Genomic DNA, 16,003 nt, shown 5'->3' with positions numbered 1-16,003 from the left:
TAACGTCGTCACAATGAAAGTATGGCGGCTGGAACCTTCTTCCTCTAGTAAGTCTGCCGTGTGGGCCACACTTTGGTTGAGGTTTTATCGTGTATGCTGGGAACATGTTTCAAATTGGGGGGTGCTGGGCCTGCCCTGGCCGGTTCTGGGCCGGTTCTGACCAATTTGCTGCCCTAGGCAAGATTTTAGCCCCCCCCCCCCCCCCAGACTGAAATACGTCGATAGAGTATCCAAGGAATACACAAAGACTAAATGAAAAACCTCTACAAAAGACCAATACATTACAAAAACTGAAACTTATTGACATGGTGGACAGCTTATATAAAAAGGCTTCAAATGTATTTAGTAGTGTATGAGCATGTTTTAACATGTCACATCCTCTAGGGGTGTCCGGGGAAGATTTGTTGTAACATTTTAAAGTAAAATGCTTCAATCTGATGCACTTTGAGCAGAATTACTAGAGCCTAGGGTTGCAGCCACACAGAGACGATACGGGTCGGCCACATGAGGCCGACAGGGAAACGCAGAAACGATAACGGGTCCCAAAGTGGGTAGATCTGCAGACGCAACACTCTGGGGGGCCAAACGGCTCAGTGTGTACGCCCTATACGATCATTTCCTGATAATGACGCAATAGCCCCGCCTCTCCCCACCTCTACTGCTCCCCCCGCGTCATTGCTGATGTGTTTTGCCAACAACAGTGTTTCGAGCCAGGTCCCGGTATCTCGCAGGACAGTGCACCCGGGGAGAACGTCCTGCTCGGGAGCCAGGCTCAGAGTTAGTGGCAGTGCCAACAACAACAATAGCCGCTTTCACACCGCAGGACTTGCGGTACTTTAGTGCCGGCACTAAAGTACCACTAAAGTACCACGGCACTAAATCCGCCAGGGGGCTAGTGCCAATCGCATTCACACCGCAGTACTTTCCCTGAGGCACGATTACGCTGACGTCACTTCGTCTTCTTCTTCTCTGGGTTTACTGGCAGGCTACAAAACCACTTCACGGCGAGTACAACAAAAAAACGAGAGAAGAAGAACTACACGGGGGGGAGGGGGTATAAAGCCCATTCGCTGTATGAGGCGTTTGTTTACTTTCCGACCTCAGACATGATGGAGTTCATAAGGGTAATTTACAAATAAAATACCCCATTATAACAATGGACTTTATCTTTATGTATTTATTATATATTACCCCCTCAGGCTGATTTTGGAAAAGGACATCAACCCTTGTTTGGTGTTTTTCCCTTATTTATCTAAAACAAATGACATGATAAATTACTTGTGTTTATGTGTGTAAGACTTGTGTTTCTGATCAATTCAACCACCGACACCTGTCTGCTCTCACATTCTTCTATTCTGCAAATGTGGGGTGGGACACAATAAATAAAGCTTCGCCAGTTTGTTTGTTTTATTGCACAGTCAAGACATAACAATAACGGCATCATGCTGTTCCAGGTGTGTCGTATGCATGTAAATTGAAGTTAAATAACAGTGTGAAATGTAAAATAAAGTGTAAGTAGTTTCAAAACAATGTAACAGTGGCAATATATATAGCAGCAGACACACCTTAGTGCAAGTTAGGTGTCAGTATTAAAAAACAGTGGCAATATATATATATATAATAACAATAGAAAATCGTTACCACTCTTATTATTGTGGTCTTTAATTTTGTTATAGTCCTGCCTGAGTTTCTTTATTTTTACCCGGCATCCGTGTGCACTGTGCACGATTCCCAGCTCAAGTAGCGAACATCGCTCAAAACATTTGGAGTTGGGAACTGCTTTCTGTAGAAGCTGCTGCATCCCGTCCTTGGAGTAAATTGCCAGAAGCGCCGACACTTCCTCATCATTCCACCGCTCCGGTGTTGTAGTATGTGTGGTCATAACTGCTTTAAAGTACAAAAAAACTACTCGCTCAGGTGTGGATGTGGTTTTGTAGCGAGGAAAAAAATGGCTGCCTAACAAAACAAATTCAGAGTCTAACGGGGCGTGGTTTGCAATTCGCCCAGCCAATAGAAATAGAATAGAAATTGGCACTCTTTTGTCACCAGGTTTGTACCACCTCTCTAGCAGGGACTAAAAAGTACCAAAAGAGTTCCAAAAGAGTTCCCGGCACTGAGTAGTCCCGGCGGTGTGAACGCGACATTATTGGTACTAACGGAACTAAAGTACCAGGGAAAGTCCTGCGGTGTGAACGCGGCTAATGGCAGATCACAGGGTTGCTTTTGTGCTCCAGATGCTACTGACCATGCTACAGATGTTAGTGCAAAATCTACAGCTCCTCTACCACAACCATCAGCAATGGTAGTGGAAATGGAGAACTACACGAACTACATGTTGCTAAATCCACCGCGGAGAATAAACAGAAGGACAACCATTGAGATTCGATTTGCGATATTTGTTTTTAAGCGACCCAACGGAGGTTTATTGTAAAATGCGGCCATATCTCCGGCTAGGAAGGTCGCATCAACATGCTCCCGTCTCTAGCACCCCCGCAGCCCGAGCTACGAGTGAAGGAATTAAACTCACATGAAACTTCCGTTGGGTTGCTTTAAAGGGGACCTATCATGCAAAATGCACTTTGTGATGTCTTTTATACATAAATATGTGTGTCGGGAACTCACGCAGCGTCAGAAAATACAACCCTCTCTCTTTTCCTCCATACCCAAATCTCTGCTGTGACGTGTCCATCCAATCTGACGTCAAATCGGCAGCGGACCCACAGAAAATTGCTATCAGAAACAATGCCTGACGTGTTTTGTACGTAATCTCGTCTTTGTTTACATTAGCAAGCCTCGCTAACACTCAGAGCTAACCTGTACTGTAGAGCAGGGGTTCCCAACCCTCGGTCTGCGGACCGGTACCGGGCCGCGAAATAGCTGTGAGTTTATCGTAATATTTGCAGAATTATAAATATATACAAATATTTTATCATAATATTTTTTTCAAAAAGTGTTTAATTTTCGCACCTATACCAGTCATATTATTTCATCCAGTAGCCTAGTTAATCCTTCACCAGAAAACTGTTGAAAATGGCTTTTATGATGTTCCGAGGGATTCGGCGGCTCAGCCTAAGGTCTGAGCCAAGTAGGAAGAGGAGCGCACAGGAGACAACCGTTTAATTGCAGACTGTTATGTTTATGTGGGGAAATGGCAGTGCATACATTATTTGAGATATATTTCAAACTCGGACTTCATTTTAAGGACATGTCGGCCAGGGGTGTAGAGCTATTTGTTTAAGCACCGGATTGGCAAAACAGGAGAGTAAACCAGTCTGCCTTGATCTATGAATTCATGTCCGGGACCTCACGGTATCTGCTGCCCGCAGCTGTTTTATAGAAGGAAAACCTCCTTCACTTCATGAAATGGCTGCAGCATCAGGAGGCAGCGGGACGTGTAAAGGCCCTGACACACCAAGCAGTCACCAGAGAACTCGCCGACGCCGATTGTTGCGTCGCCGTGTTCTCCTACGTCTTGGCCATGTGTCGCACGGGAACACACCGCAAAGACTTCAGTAACTCTGAGTAACTGAGTAACTCTCCTTACCAGCAGGCGGCGGTAGTGTGTATTCGTCATTCAAAAGAGGCAACAACCGGAAGACAGAGAAGAAGAACAGACTGCATGATATAAACAAACAACAAATAGCGTGTGCGTTCCATTTTCGCTCTCGTCCATCGAAAACATGTTTCGTGCGGCACTGGAGCTATCAGCCATAAGAGGGGTTAGCGATAAGAAACAATAACAATGTGCCTATATAACTGTCAGTTGCAGCCCTAGCATTAGTATTGGTTATAGTAACAGCTACAACATTAAAATACTTCTAGGCAGATTGAGGAGGATAATGGGAGAATGAACAGAGGGGCAGAAACATCCATCCATCCATCCATCTTCTCCCGCTTATCCGTGGTCGGGTCGCGGGGGTAGCAGTTCCAGCAGAGAGCCCCAAACTTTCTTTTCCCTGGCGACATCAACCAGCTCTGACTGGGGGATCCCCAGGCCAGCGAAGAGATATAATCCCTCCACCTGGTCCTAGGTCTACCCCTTGGTCTCTTCCCAGCTGGACGTGCCTGGAACACCTCCATAGGGAGGCGCCCAGGTGGCATCCTAACTAGGTGCCCGAACCACCTCAACTGGCTCCTTTTGACGCGAAGGAGGAGCGGCTCAACTCCGAGTCCCTCCCTGATGACCGAACTTCTCACTTTATCCCTAAGGGAGACACCAGCCACCCTGCGGAGAAAACCCATCTCGGCCGCTTGTATCCGCGATCTCGTTCTTTCGGTCATGACCCATCCTTCATGACCATAGGTGAGGGTAGGAACGAAAATGGCCCGGTAGACAGAGAGCTTTGCCTTCTGGCTCAGCTCCCTTTTCGTCACAACGGTGCGGTAAAGCGACTGCAGTACCGCTCCCGCTGCTCCGATTCTCCGGCCCATCTCACGCTCCATTGTTCCCTCACTCGAGAACAAGACCCCGAGATACTTGAACTCCTTCACTTGGGGTAAGGACTCATTCCCTACTTGGAGTGGACAGTCCATCGGTTTCCTGCTGAGAACCATGGCCTCAGATTTGGAGGTGCTGATCCTCATCCCAGCCGCTTCACACTAGGGATCGACCGATATGGCTTTTTCAAGGCCGATACCGATACCGATTATTAGTAATCAAGGAGACCGATAACCGATATTTGGAACCGATATACATTTGCAGTAAAATCAGAAAATCTTGGTGTCAAAATGTAGAATAACAAACTCCAACACAACTCAACACAACTTCTTTGAAATGCATTTAAGCATATATTATGTTTAATGAACTTTTAAACATCTTACAACTGGTTTCCTCTCTGAGCCCTTTTCTTTAGTGCAGGCATCTGCAATGAGTTAGAGAGAGACAAGAAGTGGGGCTGCAGGCTGACATGCTTAACTAACAATAATGCTTAATTTATTATATCAAACCAATGCCTGTCTGTCTAGCATAGAATCCCAATAAGCTGCTAGCAACTGCAAAACACTAGTGCTAGCTAATGTTTTGCAAACTATTAAAAGTGAGGCTATTACAGTAGACATAACGTTAGTCTAGTAGCCTCACTTCTAATATTTGGCTAAACATTTGCTAGATACATGTTGGCTAGCTAATGAGCTTCACATATCAACCTGAAAAACTGCGAGGCTCCACTCGCAGCCCCCCCTCCGCACCACAGTTACTCCGCTGCGAGACGCTGCACTTACCCCAACTCTGACTGACTTCCCGCGTCCCTGTGTAACTGGGAAGCAGATAGAATTGGATCAATAGATCGTGCTGTTTTTGCAACTTCAGCATAGGGGATAGGGAAACACATGTATGGCTCTGCCGCTCAGCGCTGCTGCTTGCCTCTGTCTGTGTCTGTGTTCTTCGCACCTGCCTGTAATCCGAGAAGGTCCCGCCTCTATGGCTGGCTCCCGCCCGGAAAATCTTCAGTGTTGATTGACACTGCAGTAATAGCCTATCAGATAGCGCTGTGGGCGGGACATTGCTCGTGTACAGAGAGTGGTGACTGCAGACAGAGAAACGGCCGCATCAGAGCCAAAGTGTTATCGGCAATTTTATAAAAAAAAGGCCGATACCGATAATCGGTCAAATGATGAATATCGGCCCCGATAATCGGTCGACCCCTACTTCACACTCGGTTGCGAACCAATCCAGTGAGTGCTGAAGGTCGCAGACCGATGAAGCCATTATAACCACATAATCTGCAAAAAGCAGTGGTGCAATCCTTAGTCCATCGAACTGCAGACCCCCTCCCCCACGACTACGCCTCGAAATCCGACCCATGTATATTACAAACCGGATTGGTGACAAAGCGCAGCCCTGGCGGAGGCCAACCCTCACCGGAAATGGGTCTGACTTACTGCCGAGGACCCGGACACAGCTCTCGCTTTGGGAGTACAGAGATTGGATGGCCCTGAGTAGAGACCCCTCACCCCATACTCCCGCAGCACCTCCCACAGTAACGGCCCCTACACACGGCGGCGTGCGTTGCCGCTTGGCGGTGGGCGTGTCTTGAGCTTGGGGAATCAACGCGAGCAGCCCGACCAACAACCAACCACATGAATGTCCCGCCCCGGACATACAAAGCAAAGCATTCATGCTACATCCATGCTGGCTAAATATACTGTCTATGCTTGCTAGCTGTCCATTCAAACAAAATACACTGGATATAAACTCCCCAAACAAGCGAAAACCTACCAGTTTCCCCCACTGTCTTTTCCACCTCCCCCCATGCCTGGCTCCTCCGGTTTGTATCCCTGTATGTTCCCTACCGCCACGATCATTTTCTCCTCCTTTTGTTGACATATGGGAAATAACTGCGGTCTGGCTCTCCCAACATACACCCGGTTTGATTGGTTACTGCTTGTACTGTCAGATTTACATACGAGGGATTTGATTGGCTGACGCCTCCGTCGAGGCGGCAAAAGTAGAACATTGCTCTACTTTTGCAGCGAGCACCTCGAGAGAAGCTACGCTTTGCTCCCGCAATGCAGTTCGGCGAATCGTGACGTCACCCCATTCAAAGTGAATGGGCAGAAGCGTTGAAGCGGCAACGCACGCCGCCGTGTGTAGGGGCCGTAACTCCCTGGGAACTCGGTCATATGCCTTCTCCAAGTGGCAGGTTGAAGAAAAAGGTTGAAGGCGAATTTCAAGCTGTCCTCCACTCTAGCTGTGACATCACGCACATAACCCTTAACGAGCTGCGCAATACACACTAATGTTAAAATCTGAAGAAGTGCTCTTTACCAAGCTCCAAACTAAGTTTAGTAAAGTGTAAAAAATATGAAAAATCTGAATAATGAGTTTAATAGTTGAATGTCTTGCGACCATTTTAAAGTTGGAACGAAGTCTCTAGCTGAAAGTATGTGGAAGCAATAGCATTTTGCGCACGGTTTAGGTAAAAGAGGATTTGAAGGTTCCTCCTATTGGGTTACAAGTCATAGCAGGCATGCCCTGAAGGAGATGAACATTTTAATATTTGAATGGTTTCTGTAGCTAAAAGTATGCTGAATAAACGCATAAATAATTATAATCAAAACAATTAGGAGTGTGAAGTTGGCCAATCTGCATAATTAGTGTTTTTACTTTTGATACTTATATATATATTTAGATGCCAAAACGTGTTGTTCTTTTACTTGAGTAACATTTTGTTATACAGGACTTTAACTTGTAGAAGTATTCTTACACTTTGATATTTCAACTTTTACTTAGGAACAAGATCTGAGTACTTCTTCCACCTCTGCCTGCATGAAAGATTTTTTTGTTGTTCCTTCTAACCTTAGTAGACCGATCGCTGATGGATTCATGCTAATGAATCACTTATTATTATCGAGTATTCTAATGTTTTGATTTTAATAAGTACTGTAACTTGGAGTACTTTTGATTATATGTTGTTGCCTATACTTTAGTTCCTTACATTTTGAATTCAGGGTTCCAACTTGTACCAAAGGAATAATTATGAATACTTCGTTCACCACTGTTAAACATGTTTTTAAATGTTTTTTTCATCCATGGTAGCACTGTACCAGAAGAGTCTCGTTGCTGTCTGGAGGATGACCACATAGGAAGCGGACATTCAGTGTGGGCTAGAAAACTTGGAGGAGCTTTTATTCAAGATGAATGTCTTACAAGGTATGTAGCAAGATTAAATAATTAAATCTAAATTTGCTGCAAGTAGAATTGTGTTTTTTTTAAAGTTGGTATTCATTTACTGTACAAGAAAATGCCCCTCATAGTCAACAAATGTATGGCAGTAGAAGAAATTAAATTTAAGATATGACAAATACTATAAAAAATATCTGCAATATGTCCAACATATTCAAATTTAAATGAGCTGCAGTTATAAGATTAATCAAAAATACATTAGCCACTAAACATGCTGCTTGGCAAATCAATTTTATCTAAAGAAATAAAATAAAATAAATGGTCATTATGTCAAATCTATTGCCTAATGCCTATCACAAGTAACCAGAGTACTTTGAGAAACTAAGAGTCTAAGTGTCAGATATCTGGTATTTTAGTATGATAAATATTCTATAATTAATACATTTTTATATAATTTCATTCTTTTTTCTAACTAAATACAGGAAAAGAAAACATAAAAGGCAAAGAAGAACAGTAGGTGAATTCACTGCAGATGGAAAACGGGGACAACTGCTGTCTGAAGAACAAACAAAAAAGATGGATGCCAACAAAGTATGGCAGTGGCGCATTATGTGTGTAGACAACAATTCGAGACATCCAGAACCTTTCCATTGCAGCAATAGGATTGGATTGGATTTTAATGTAGCATCCAACAACCATAAACAACTGGATATAGGTTTAGTGACAAATGGGGTCATACTTGAGGTCTGTGACTTTGCTAAAACAGTAAACAAGAGTAAAAGGCATTTTTTCACAAACATTTTAGAGAACAATTTCGATCTTGATTTGGAAAATGATCAACAGCGGATTGATTTTACATCTCAAATGATGCACAAAGTTAAAAACTTGATTAGGAAACCTCCTAAAGATAAAAATGAAGTTTTCACTCTCTTTGACACACCATGTAATCCAGAATGCTCGAGCAGCAATGAACCGAACATGGCATCCACAAAGCATAAGACTGAACGTATCCTGGTGGAGACGGATGACACTGATGATTGGGAACATGAAGAGGAATTACAGTGTTCACACGCAACATCCAAAGATTGCATTAAGGCAGAAAGTCTCTTGGAAGAGATGGATAGGGCACTAAGTGATGACAGTGACTATGAAGTTGAATTCAAGTGTTCAGAAGCACAGTCAGCAGAGAAACAAAAAGATGATGATTTTTCCAAGTTGTTTCCCTTTTGTGAGAAAATTGGTCTGAACCTTGATTTTGGGTCAAAACAAAGTCTAGAGCCAGGTTTGTTGACAAAGGGAATAATGTTAGAGTTAATTCACTTCACCAGAATTCTCACTGCATCCTACAGCCCTATTGTTCTGGATGTTTTGGAGCACAATTTTGAACTTGATCTAAAAAGTCAACAAGAAAAAAGTCGAGCTTGGTTCAAGATATCGCACTTGCTGAAGAAAAGAACGAGATTTCTCAACATTGGTACCAAAATAAGCCCAGAGTTTAAAACCGAGCCGTTTTCATTCCAGACAAATCCCTTCAAAAGACACAGAGAAACAGCTCTGTCTGATATGGAAGCTCCGCAATATCAGTTTAAGGAAGTGACAAAAAGAAGGCAGTCTGATTTAAAAAATAAACAGGCAATCAAAAGGTGCAAAAGAGACATGAAAACAAACACACTCTCTCATCACACTCATTTGTATAGCAGTAGAACAGCAGAGGGAGATCATTGTCACACTTGTCCTGTAGGAAAGTCTGATTCAGACTCAAAATGTGACATGGAACAAGAAGTAACGGGAACAGAGGGAAACTGTTCTTATCCCCTGGGATCATCTCAACTAATCTTGGACAAAGCCACAGATTCAGGAAACGTTTGCAAACAGAATCAGTCACAAAACCCCAAATGTTCTCTGGGCTACGACATTACTAGAAAACCAGAATCAAACTGTCTTCATGTGCCTTTCCTCAACACCAATTACATTGTATCCACTTTACTAACCGATAACTTAAATGTGATTCCACCACTTGCGAGTCAACATAATGAAGGAGGGCATTGTGGAGTTGAGGAGAAATGCCAGACTCCAATAAATGTTCCAAACAAATCAGACATGGAACAAGAAGAAATGGAAACAGAGCACGACATGTGGAAGTTGCGTTCTAACCGTGTAAGGAAAATCCTCTCAGCAGAGAGAGAGTTTGGTCCATTTACCAAGTCAAAGAAATATGGCCTTGAATTCAATGTTGGATTTAGTGCAAAGAATAACATCAGTGTTGACAACTTGCGTGACACTCATCTGCTCGAAGTTGCTAAATTTGCCATAGCAATGAATTCATCCAAGCAGGATTTCATCATGGAGATTCTTGAGCACAACTTTGACTTTGGCCTGCAAAGTGAATACCAGCTAAATATATTCACATTGGAAATTATGAATCGAGTGAGAGAGCTGGAAAATTGTGAAGATGCAATTAAATTCTCAAATGAGGTTTTTGAACTTCCTGTTCGTCCTGGTATGGGCAATGTAAAACCTCAACTCAGCAACCTACTGAAAATGGAAGAGTGTGATGTTTCTCCCGGGTTCCCACCTCATTCTCAAGCTAACACTTCAGAACATATTTCACAGAAAAGTTTGGACCTTTATCCTTTCTGCCAGGAAATAGGTCTGAAGCTAAATGTTAACAATCATCAACCCAAAAAACTGGACATCAAAAAACTCTCCAATGGATCCATTACTGAAGTGACAAACTTAGCAGAAAAGTTGTGCGGAACATTTGAGCAGACATGTCTTGACATCCTCAGACACAACTTTTCCTTTGATTTTCAAAGTGAAGATCCTGACCTTGCCAGAGATATTCTTGCACGGATTCCTTTTCTAGTGGAGAAGCAGAATCTATCAAATTGTGTAATTCATATAACTGGAAAGGACACAAGAAAAGACTCGTCAATGATGGTCAAACTGGATTGCGAGAGCAACCAAAAGGTAGATGCATGTAAAGCAGATTCTCTTCAGACTGTGAAGATAGACCAACAGGTAGGCAGATCTACTGATTTCGGACAGCAAGATGAGCTCAATTTAAAGCTGTGGAAATGTCGGTCTAATCAGATTGAGCAAGTCCTCTCAGTACCTCATGAAGAACATTGCCCACTTTATTCTTTCTCTAGATGCAAGAAGTTAGGAATTGATTTCAATGTAGGATCTGGATTCAAACAAAATCTTGATCCAGAATTGTTGACCAATGGCATCATTGTTGAATTAAACACATTTGCTGCAACACTAATATCAGCACAAAAGCACTTCATCACAGAAATACTGGAGTATAATTGTGATCTTGATTTAAGGAATGAGCTGCATCGCAGTGCCTTCACCCATCAAGTATGGAGAAAAATGAACGTATCACATTTGAAGAAGATGGATAAAGATCATCAAAAAAAAAAGCTTTTTGAACTGCCTGACTTGATGTGCTTAGAAAATCCTACAAAATATTGCTCCAAATGCTTCCAAGAAAGAAGTCATAAGCTTTTTCAGGATGACTCTGACCGTAGTCACATTCATCATCTTCATCCACTAACAATGGAGGACATAATCTCTGGTGATGCAAACTGCACCGAACAAAGGACTGCAAGGGATCAGTCCTCTACCCTCTCAGGAAGAGAGGAAACGATAATGGCCTACTACCCTTCTTGCAAGGAAATTGGTTTTATCCTGTTTGTGGACAAAGACAAACCAACAAATAAATTTGACACAAATGTATTGACAAACGAGATTATTCATGAAGTGGCCAGATTCGCCAAAATGCTAAGTGGAACTAAAGTTAAGGTCATTAAAGATGTCCTTGAACACAACTTCAACCTTGGGATGCAGGGGAGAGATCTTGATCCTGCAGTGTATTTTCACAGAGCGACGCCAGACTGGTTCAATGAAGTTTATGTTATTCGTCAGTATGCCCGCAAACAGGAAACTACTGTCAAAAAAAGAACGTTTTCACTGCAAACAGAGAAAGAAAGAGCAGACGACTACACTTGTCCTATAGGACAGTCTGATCTAGACTCAGACGAATTCACAGACTCAGAAAATCGTGGCATTCAGAATAACTTTAAAAAACCTAATCGTTGTTCTCGACAATCAGATGTTCCAGGACAATTAGAATCGAATTGTCTGGGTATTCCCGAGCCTTTCCTCACCACTGGTGACATCTCATCCAGTTTACCAACTGTAAACTCAAATGTAAACCCACCCTTTGCTAATCAACCAAATGAAGGAGGGTGTTGTGGATTTCAAGAGCTAATACACACTTCAATAAATGAACTAGACAAAGGTGACATGAAACAAGAAGAAATGGAAACAGAGAACAACTTGTGGAAGTTGCGTGCTAACTGTGCAAGAAAAATCCTCTCAACATTCGAGTTTGGTCCATTCAACAACTCAAAGAAATTAGGTCTTGAATTCCATATTGGATTTGGTGCAAAGCAAAATATTAGGGTTGACAATTTGCGAGACACTCATCTGCTTGAAGTTGCAAAATTTGCCTTAGCAATGAATTCTTCCAAGCAGCATTTCATTATGGAGCTTCTTGAACACAACTTTGATTTCGGCTTGCAGGGTGAATACCAGCGAAACATATTCACATTAGAAATTATGAATCGAGTGAGAAAGCTGGAACATTCTGAAGATGCAATCAAATTCTCAAATGAGATTTTTGTACTTCCTATTCTCCCTGGTATGGGCGATATAAAACCTCAACTCAGCAACATATTGAATATGGAAGAGTGTGATGTTGCTCCCGTGTTCCCACCTCATTCACAAGCTGAAACTTCAGAACATATTTCACAGAAGGGTGTAGATCTCTATCCCTTCTGCCAGGAAATAGGTATGAAGCTAAATGTTGACAAAAAGGCAAATAAAAAACTGGACATCAACAAACTGACAAATGGATCAGTGGCTGAAGTGACAAACTTTGCAGAAAAGTTGTGTGGTACTTTTGAGCAGATTTGTCTTGACATTCTTACACACAACTTCGATTTTCATTTGCAAAGTGGAGATCCTGACCTTGCCAGAAGCATTGTTGCCCGAATTCATGCTACAGTGGAGCAAAGGAATCTAAAACGCTATGTGAAACCCTTCAAGAGACCAAAGAACCTAGGAAAAGAACATCTATTGGGGATACTGAAATTAAAGAACAACCTTAATACAGATGGATGTAGTGCTGGTTCGTCCCATACTGCCATCACAAACCAAGAAGTAGGCAGTTCTGCAGTTGAACAGAAAAATGAACTAGATTTAAAGCTGTGGAAAGTGCGGGAAAATCGTATACAGCAAATTCTCTCAACACCTCATACTGAACATTGTCCATTATATTCTTACTCTAGATGCAGGACATTAGGCATTGATTTCAATGTAGGATCTGGAGAAAAACTCAATCTCGACCCAAATTTGCTGACCAATGGCATCATGGTTGAATTGAATATGTTTGCCACATCACTGATATCAGACCAAAAGCACTTCGTCACAGAGATATTGGAGTATAATTTTCCTCTTCATTTAAAAAATGAACTGTATCGCAGGGCCTATAAAGAGCAACTATGGACAAACATAAAGGCAGTAAATGGGACAAAAATGTACTTTGTGAATAAGCCTTTTGAACTGCCTGACTTGATATGCCTACAAAATCCTACAAAATATTGCCCCAAATGCTTTCAAGAAAGAAGTCATAAGACTTGTCAGGATGACTCTAACCCTAGTCACATGCATCATCCACCTACACATACCAGGGCGGACGCTGTCTCTGGGGATGCAAACTGCACAGCACCAAAGCCTGAAAAGGTTCAGTCCTCTTCCTTCTCTGCAATAGAGGAGATGATATTGGAATACTTTCCTGCTTGCAAGAACACAGGTTTGAACCTGTTTGTTGACAAAGACCAAGCAAGACATAAACTTGACACCAATGTACTGACTCGCGAAATTATGTTGGAAGTGGTTGGTTTTGCCAGATCATTGTGTGGAACAAAGGGTGACATCATTGGTGATATCCTTGAACACAACTTTAACATTGACTTGCAGGGGACAAATCCTGCAAGTTTGTTCTACTCTTTAGCCCCAAAGAAAGTTGGGCCTGACTGGTTTAATGAGGGCTTTGAAAATCCATTTCAGTCTTCTCAGAGACAACCTCCAACTCGTAAATGGACTTGGCGAGATCGGATTCAGGGTGCTGGATGGAGGGAGGCTATTAAAAAAAGAAAGCTGGCACTGCAAACAAAGGAGGAAAAAGACACAATGACAAGTGATAATCCTAACAAGATACAATACAAGAGAAAAAAAACAAATGCAATGTGTTGCAGTAAGGTGATCCGTTATCCCAATTGCACGGAGATAGGTTTGGATTTGGATGTAACAAAATCCGGAGAGAAAGAAAAACTGCACTTGAGGCTATTGACCCAAGCTGTAGTGTCGGAGATAAATAAATACACACAAACAAATAGAGGACACTATTTGCCAAGCACTTGGTATGACATCCTTGACTATAACTTTGATATTAGCTCCCAACATAAAAGAAGCTGGGAGTTTTCAATAGCTGTAACAACCAAAGTCCAATCCATGCTCAGAGGTTATGACAGATACAGTAAGGTAAACAAGATCTTCAAATTGCCATTTCTATTTGCTTCCGATGCTTCACAAAGTAATCTAGAGAAGAGCCAAAATAAACAATGTCGGCTCTTTGGTCGTTGTGTGCGCCAAGTGAAATACCATTCAGGTGTTAGTTGTGTCCATTTTCTCGAAGGCTACAAAACAAAACAAAAACATGGGATCCTTCGTGAAGGCACAAAGGTACAAAGAGATCCTAGGAAGATTGTCCAAAACAATGGGAACCAAGTGGGTGATGGTTGTGGCAGTCCTCTCCAGGGAAACTTACAAATCAAAAAGGAGGATTGGCATCCATGTTATGGAAATATAGAACCGGACACAGAGGAAAAATATTGTCCTCTTCATGATGATGTCAAAACGGAGTCAAACCCTGAGGACGTTGCACATTTTGTCCCAGGTGATCCTACAGGAGCTCTTGGACATACGTTAATGACTGCATTGCCAGATTCTGAAAGACACAAAACAGAACCAGAAAATGAGAATGTCCAGTATTACATCCTGGGTGCACCACAAGGGTCCGTTACACATCCAAACACATCTTGTAACTTAAATACCGAATGGGAGTTTGAAAATGTTGAGTATTCAGTCCCAGTGGAAACAGAAGAATCCCAGGAATACTCCATGGTTACAATAGGTCATGGCAATGAGAGCACATTAATCAAAGAAGAGGAAGATAATGTGCCTGTTGACTTATACCATTATGGTGGTCAATGAAAGTGCAGCAGGCATCTACCAGGGTTACCATAAGTGGTATGTGTGTTTTGCATAAAAAATGCCATTAGCTGCCTTATTGTAATGCAAATGTTTTAATTGTTGGTGTAGAATGAACTTGATGATCTTGCAGTAATGTCTTAATGTCTTGCATTGTCAGACATTAATGTATATCTATGTGTATTAATGTATACTTGTACTGTAAATACAAAGACTCAAAAAAGTGTCCACAAATATTGATGTATGATTAAAGCATAGTTTAAATGCATAGGGCTATTACATATATGTTAAAGCATTGTGAAGCATGAACAATTGTAAATAATTAAATCTTCTTTATTTATTTTTTGCCAGTGGCCCACTTTTGGTAATTTCCAAATGTGTACATATTTGAACTTGGATATCCTGACGCTTAACTTTACTTAGCGAAAAGAAGATTATTTATTCTTAAACATTCTAGTCTTGTTTTCCTTCATTTGGGCATTTTGTTCATATGTCCATATTTCTTTTTTCTATTTTTATGTTCTCTATTTTTCAAAAATATTTGATTAGTGACATTTTCAAGGTTTTGTATATTATTATTTTTTCAGTGGTGGTGTACATTGGTGAAGATTAGTGTTAGTACTTAATAAATCTGCTAATACAACAACAATGTAGAAAGTAAAAAATACCTGTATCTTGATGGATTAGTTTGTTTTTCATTTTGATTTCACCACACATGTTTGATATAAAGAATGTTCATGCATCCTGTCTACTTCTTTGTTCTTTTCAAATCCAATGAACATGTATATAGGATAGGTTTATGACTTATTTGCTGAGTGTCAATTTATCTGATCTTTCATATTTGAGCATCACTGCTTTTAATAGTATTTAACACACAATGTCTTATTTTAAATAATATCATATCCTGAACTCAAGCAATACACGTTTTAGGTTGAGTGAGGTTCTGACAGTTAACTTGTTGATGTAAAACATAAAAACCTTAAAAAACAATTTAAACATAATAAAAGCTGTGACATTCATGCCGGCATGGCATAATGT

General features: G+C 41.6%; 1 protein-coding gene across 3 annotated transcripts in view; it reads left to right on the top strand.

The window, feature by feature from the left end:
* Window positions 1–16,003, top strand: part of LOC117439640 (ATP-dependent RNA helicase DDX1-like) — a 37,002-nt gene that overhangs the window by 177 nt on the left and 20,822 nt on the right. For all 3 annotated transcript variants that reach the window (XM_071201892.1, XM_071201887.1, XM_071201891.1), the window contains exon 2: window positions 7,538–7,651. The gene's annotated coding sequence lies outside the window, so the exon portion shown is untranslated. The remainder of the gene's footprint in view (window positions 1–7,537; window positions 7,652–16,003) is intronic.

The sequence above is a fragment of the Pseudochaenichthys georgianus genome, chromosome 24 (assembly GCF_902827115.2).
Source record: "Pseudochaenichthys georgianus chromosome 24, fPseGeo1.2, whole genome shotgun sequence".
Lineage (NCBI taxonomy): Eukaryota > Metazoa > Chordata > Actinopteri > Perciformes > Channichthyidae > Pseudochaenichthys > Pseudochaenichthys georgianus.
This window is presented reverse-complemented; position numbering and strand designations above follow the sequence as displayed.